Below are 7,417 nucleotides of genomic sequence, written 5' to 3'. Positions count from 1 at the left end.
CTCGGCCTCCCAAAGTGCTGGGATTACAGGCTTGAGCCACCGCGCCCGGCCAGCTGAGGTGATTTCTAAGGAAAATGTTGAGGATATGGCCTGCTTTCTCCTTGCTGCTTATAGTAACATGTGAGAAGAAGAGATAAACTGAATGAGAAATTGTAAGCAAAAAGGAATCATTATTTGAGAAATTCTTGGCCTATGTATATTGCAAAGTACTGACAAAGCATGTTTTGGAGAGAATACTGAGAGTGTGGCTAGAAAATCACTTGATAAAGAAATAATGGGCTGGGCATGGTGGTTCACGCCTGTAATCCCAGCACTTTGGGAGGCCAAGTTGGGTGGATTACCTGAGGTCAGGTGTTCAAGACCAGCCTGGCCAACATGGTGAAACCCTGTCTTTACTAAAAATACAAAAATTAGCCGGGTGTGGTGGCACGAGCCTGTAATACCAGCTACTTGGGAGCCTGAGGCAGGAGAATCGCATGAACCCAGGAGGCAGAGGTTGCAGTGAACTGAGATTGCGCCACTGCACTCCAGCCTGGATAACAAAGCTAGACTCTGTCTCAGCAAAAAAAAAAAAAAGGAATTTGCCTTGCTAGAATACTTGCAAGACCAGGTACCCCTTTCTTATTTCTCCCATTTCCCCGTTTTGCAATGAGAATGTCTAGCCTATGTCTGTCCCACTATTATATTATGGAAGCACATGACTTGTCTGGTTTCCCAGGCTCAGGTTGGAAAAAAAATTTGCCTCAGGATTAATCATACCTTGAGTCTCACCCATACCAAATTTAAATGATATTCAGATGAGATTTTGGATTTAGAACTGATGCTGGAATGGGTTAAGACTTTAGGGCCTGCTGGGATAGAGATAAATGTATTTTGCATGTGAGGACATAAATTTTGGGAGGCCAGAGTGCAAAGAGTCATGGACTAAATTGTGTCCTAAAATTCATATGTTGAAGCCCTAACCCCTAGTAACTTAGAATGGAACTGTATTTGGAGATGGGCCTTTAAGGAGGTAATTAAGGTTACATGAGGTCACTAGGGTGGGGCTCTAGTCCAATAGGACAGGTGTCTTATGAGAAGAGGAAGAGGCATTAGGCCTATGAATAGAGAAAAGGCCATAAGAGGACACTGGGACAGCCATCTGCTACCGAAGGGGGGAGGTCTCAGGAGAAACTAACCCTGATGGCACCTTGATCTTGGATATCCAGCATCTAGAACTATGAGAAAACAAATTCCTGTTGTTTAAGCCACCTGTTTGTGGTATTTTGTTATGGCAGCCTTAGCAGACAACACATATATAATGTCAAGTAATAAGGGAGCATTTTGAAGAATAAAATATCAAGGTAAGGTGATAAAGCATTGGGGCTGGGGAAGATTAAGACAGAATGGTTAGGGTTCCTCTCTCAGTAGAGATGATACTTGAACAGAATCCTAAATCACACGAGGAAGTCAACCTGGGCAGTATCTGAAAACAGCATTTCAAACAGAAGGCATTTCAAACGCAGACACCAAAAGGAGGACTCGTGCTTGGCAGGGTGTCAAAAGGCAGATTTGGCAGGAGTGGAATGAAGCAGGGGCAGAGTGGCAGGAGAAATGATGTTGAAGACAGCGAGGAGTCTGCTCGTGCAGGACATTTTAAGCAGTCATGGACGTTCTGCTTTATATTCTGAATGTGACAGACAGCCAGGGAGCTACGAAGCCATTTTAGTATTTCGAGCAGAAGCATGACATGAGTTGATTCGTGTTTTTAAAAAAGTGTGTGCTGTTGAATGGAGAAGGTGCTGAAGGAGGGCGCTGTGGTTTAAATGTGTGTTCCCTCTGAAATTCATGCAGAAACTTAATCCTAATTGTGGCGATATTAAGAGGCTGGACCTTGGCCAGGCGCGTGGCTCACGCCTGTAATCTGAGCATGGAGTTTTGCTGTTGCTGCCGGCTGGAGTGCAGTGGCGCAATCTCCCCTCACTACAACTGCCTCCCGGGTTCAAGCGATTCTCCTGCCTCAGCCTCCTGAGTAGCTGGGATTACAGGCGCCCGCCACCACGCCTAGTTATTTTTATTTTATTTTTTATCTTTTATTTTTTATTTTTTTTGAGACGGAGTCTTGCTCTGTTGCCCAGGCTGGAGTGCAGTGGCGCGATCTCGGCTCACTGCACACTCCGCCCCCGGGTTCACGCCATTCTCCTGCCTCAGCCTCCTGAGTAGCTGGGACTACAGGTGCCCGCCACCTCACTCGGCTAATTTTTTTGTGTTTTTGGCAGAGATGGGGTTTCACCATATTAGCCAGGATGGTCTCGATCTCCTGACGTTGTGATCCGCCCGCCTTGGCCTCCCAAAGTGCTGGGATGACAGGCATGAGCCACCGCGCCCGGTCAATTTTTTGTATTTTTAGTAGAGACGAGGTTCCATCATGTTGGTCAGGCTGGTCTCGAACTCCTGACCTCAGGTGATCCACTTGCCTCGCTACAGGGATTACAGGCTTGAGCCACGGCACCCTGCCAGTCTGTGTTGCTTAGTTACAGCAGTATGAACAAAGACACAGGGTAAGAGTGGGAGCATAGAGACCAGTTAGGAGGCTACTGGTCCAGGTGAGAAATGACTTGTTGGATTTAAAATGTATTTTTAAGGTGCAACCTACTGGTGGTTTTAGATGTTCGGCATAAGTGAAAAAATGGAGTCAATAATAATCCTAAAGGTTTTGGCTGGAGCAACTGGAGAACCGGAATTGCCATTTACCTCAGTCAGGAAAGCACTTCAGGGTCAAATCAAGACTTTTATTTTAGATGTGCTAAGTCTGAGATATTGTTAGGGTATGCACTAAAAATAGTGTTCTCTTTCTTTTTCATCCCAGATGCTGGGAATATAAAGATAGAAAAGATGTTTGGACTGGCGCAGTGGCTCACACCTATAATCCCAGCAGTTTGGGAGGCCGAGGCAGGTGGAGATCCGGATTTTGAGACTAGCCTGATCAACATGGTAAAATCCCATTTCTACTAATAATACAAAAAAAGATTAGCTGAGTGTGGTGGCACATGCCTGTTATCTCAGCTACTCAGGAGGCTCAGGCAGGAGAATCCCGTGAACCTGGGAGGCGGAGATTTCAGTGAGCCGAGATCACGCCATTACACTCCAGCCTGGGCGACAAGAGCGAAACTCCGGCACACACAAAAAAACATGTTCCCTGCCTTTAAGGTCTCATGGTGGTAAAGGGGATGGAGAATGACATATAATCCAGCATTTTGCCTTTTTTTAAATTAATAGGCTTTACTTGGGATAGGACAGTTTAAGGTTTAGAGAAAAATTAAGCAGAAAGTATACAGAGTTCCCATCTACTCCCTTAACCCCCTTACTAGTAACATTTGCATTAGTATGATACATCTGTTATATATATATTTTATATGGAGTCTTCCACTCTGTCTCCCAGGCTGGAATGCAGTGGCGTGATCTCAGCTCACTGCAACCTCTGTTTCCCATGTTCAAGCGATTCTCCTGCCTCAGCCTCCTGAGTAGCTGGAATTACAGGCACCTGTCACCATGCCCAGCTAATTTTTGTATTTTTAGTAGAGATGGGGTTTTGCCATATTGGCCAGGCTGGTCTCAAACTCCTAACCTCAGGTGATCTGCCCGTCTTGGCCTCCCAAAGTGTTGGGATTACAGGTGTGAACAACCTCACCTGGCCACATCTGTTATATTAATAATTGAGGAGCTAATATTGATACATTATTATTAACTGAGGTCCACAGTTTATATTTGGGTTCATTCTTTGGGTTGTATATTCCATGGGTTTGATAAATGTATGATATCATACAGAACAGCTTTACTGCTCTAAAAATCCCATGTTCCACCTCCCTTCCCTACTCCTACAACCCCTGGCAACCACTGATCTTTTTGATGTCTTGTTGCATAGTTTTACCTTTTCCGGAATGTCATACAGTTAGAATCATACATTATGTAGCCTTTTCATATTGGCTTATTTGACTTAGTGATATTCATTGAAGATTCCTCTATGTATTTTCATGGCTCATTTATTTTTATCACTGGATAATATTCCATTATTTGGATGCACCACAATTTATACATTCACCCTTCTGAAGGACATCTTGGTAAGTTTTAGCAACAATGAATAAAACTGCTGTAAACATTCCTTTGCAGGTTTTCATGTAGATGCAGGATTTCAACTCATTTGCATAAGCACCAAGGAGAGTGACTGCAGGATCACAGACAAGGGTTTTAAAAGTCATCTTCACTTGATCTTAGCCAAAAGGCCAAGAAGCAACAAAAGTCATCTTCTGTACAAGCGCCAATATATAGGGAACACAGATAATTGCCTGCATGAAGTGAAGACAGTTCTCTGAGTTCCTTAACTTTCCTCTAGCAGTGCTCTAAAGCTATAAACGTCCTTCTTTCTCTGTGTAGCTATTAGTGGGACACTATCACCAGGATACCACCCCCCTGCCCCCACTCACAGGAAAACAGCTACATGGTGACTGAAGTGCTTAGCTGACTCACATCTACTCTTTCAAAACCAGAAGCATATGCCTATCTATGGACACTTTTTTTTTTTTTTAATTTCTTTTGAGACAGAGTCTTGCTGTGTCACCCAGGCTGGAGTGCAATGGTGCAATGGCTACTCACAACAACCTCCACCTCCCGGATTCCAGTGATTTTCCTGCCTCAGCCTCCTGAGTAGCTGGGATGACAGATGCCCACCACCACGCCTGGCTAATGTTTGTATTTTTAGTACCTGAGTAGCTGGGATGACAGATGCCCACCACCACGCCTGGCTAATGTTTGTATTTTTAGTAGAGGCAGAGTTTCATCATGTTGGCCAGGCTGGGCTCAAACTCCTGACCTCAAGTGATTGATCCAACCGCCTTGGGCCTCCCAAAGTGCTGGGATCACAGGCGCAAGCCACTGCTCCTGACCTATGGATACTTTTCAATACAATGTTTCATAATTAAAGGTCTATATTCTTTTAACAGGGCTTTTCCCTAACTTTGGTAGCCCTCCAGTCCAGCAGCCTAACTCCCTGGAAAAGATTCACCCAGTTCTCTAGGAGGAAAAACACTACCGAAGCTTCAGGATGCTGTTTTATCAAATGGGGTTCTAAAATGGACTGGGGGTGTGGTGGCTTGTGCCTATAGTTACCTTGCTTTAGGAGGCTGAGATGGGAGGATGGCTTGAGGTCAGGAGTTTGAGCCCAGCCTGGGGGACATAGCAAGACTTGATCTCTACCAAAAAAAATGTAAAACATGAGCCAGGTGTGACGGTGCATGCCTGTAGTTCCAGCTACACGGGAGGCTGAGTAGGCAGGATCCCTGAATCCAGGAGTTTGAGGCTGCAGTGAGCCACTACCCTCCAGCCTGGGGAGCAGAGTCAGACCTTGTTCCCCCTTCATCCGCCACCCCTGCCCCCCCAAAAAAGAAAGAAAAGATAACATAGACTAGGCGAATACCCCCTGAAAGTGAATGCAAATGTATTTTAGTGTACTCTTGAGGGGCGGTGAGGTGCAAAATCTCTTATCACAGTCTCAAAAAGGAGTACAAGACTCAGAATACAGCCAGATTGGCCTCCCGGCATGGAATGTGGTAGGAAGTGGGGGAAGCAACCACTGCAGAGGAGCCTTAGTGTGGAAACAGCAGGTGTGGTCTGCTTTCAACAGAGGTTCTCCTCCCACTTTTAGGGATGCCTCCTGGTGGAATCACAAAGGGCAAGCTCTTTTCAAGCCTGAGGCCCCAGTTCCCTTCAGGCAAGGGGAAGTGAAGAGAAAGTGCAGGTAACATTAGTGCCTGATTTAAGATACTTAAGCAAAATAGTACTATAATCTTCAGAACACGCCATAGTCTAAAGAGACAAAAACTCTTCACCCTCACTTGTATAAGGGGTTATGGCAGTATTTCAGCATTTGTCTTTAGCAACTTGAAGAGGAAGAGATGCGAAGCAGCGGAGGCAAAGCTCTCTTACGTGAAAAAGACTCGTCCATATATTTCCTTGTCCATATATTTCACAACACATGCATTTAACACATTTTTAACATCCAGTGGCTGTTACATACCATACAGTGTTCTAGCTATTATACTTGTAGTAATTATAATGCCTGATGCATATTCTACTATACATACTTCATTTACAAGTGCCACACAGCCTGTAGGGAAAAATCAGCTTCCCAGCCGGGCGCGGTGGCTCACGCCTGTAATCCCAGCACTTTGGGAGGCCGAGGGGGGCGGATCACAAGGTCGGGAGATCGAGACCGTCCTGGCTAACATGCTGAAATCCTGTCTATGCTAAAAATACAAAAAATTAGCCAGGCATGGTGGCAGGCACCTGTAGTCCCAGCTACTCGGGGGGCAGAGGCAGGAGAATGGCGTGAACCCGGGAGGCGGAGCTTGCAGTGAGCCGAGATTGCGCCATTGCACTCCAGCCACAGCGACAGAGCAAGACTCTGTCTCAATTAAAAAAAAAAAAAAAATTAGCTTCCCGAATGTATGCATTTTTCTCACAAATAACACAGGCTGTTGACCTCTTATTTTTAGCCTCCCAGTTGAATAGGGCAGTCACTGAAATATTTGGATGAGGCGGGCCCAGAAACCAAATAATTTCTTCATGTCTCTATCTGCCCTATAGGTTAGCCCCGCCTGCTTGCGTTTTGCGTTTGTAAAGGGCTGCGTAAGCAAGTGCAGACGTGCGTTGCAGACCGTCTTGAATCGCCGGAGCGACAAGCTCCATCACTCAAAGCGGACCAAATGCTCTGGTCCCTTCTTTACTCTTGGGTGTCTCTCCTCCTCCTATGGAATTTGTCTTACTGCTGATGCTACCGGCGGATACAGACAACATCTTTATCTCCCTCAGTGTCCTGTTTTTCTTCATCCTCTTTGGTTCTTGGTCTGTTTGACATGACTCTGCACAATCTCATGGGAGTGCAAAATCTCAAGTACTTCTTGCATGTTTCAATGCAAATTTATTGCAACAACACTGCACCGTTTTTAAAATGTGTGCAACAAGTGTTGACTTCAGTGGCCTGACCCTATAATCCTGTAACTGTTTAAGTGATCAAACATGGGAAGTTGCTTTGATTACAACCACAATATTCAAAAACTAGGTTCCAGGTAGATTTCTTTATTTTCTTTCTTTATTTTTTGGAGACAGGGTCTTTCTCTGTTGCAAAGAGGAACTGGCTGGAGTGCAGTGCCACGATCTCAGCTCACTGCAGCCTTGACCTCCTGGACCCAAGTGATCCTCCTGCGTCAGCCTCCTGAGTAGCTGAGACTAAGCACATACCACGATGTCCAGCTAATGTTTGTATCATTTGTAGTGACAAGGTTTCACCATGTTGCCCAGGCTGGTCTCAAACTCCTGGGCTCAAGTGATCCACCTTGGCCTCCCAAAGTGCTGGGATTACAGGTGTGAGTGAACCCCAGGT

This window comes from Colobus angolensis, unplaced genomic scaffold (assembly GCF_000951035.1).
Source record: "Colobus angolensis palliatus isolate OR3802 unplaced genomic scaffold, Cang.pa_1.0 Scaffold11, whole genome shotgun sequence".
Lineage (NCBI taxonomy): Eukaryota > Metazoa > Chordata > Mammalia > Primates > Cercopithecidae > Colobus > Colobus angolensis.
Note: the sequence above shows the minus strand (reverse complement) of the source record.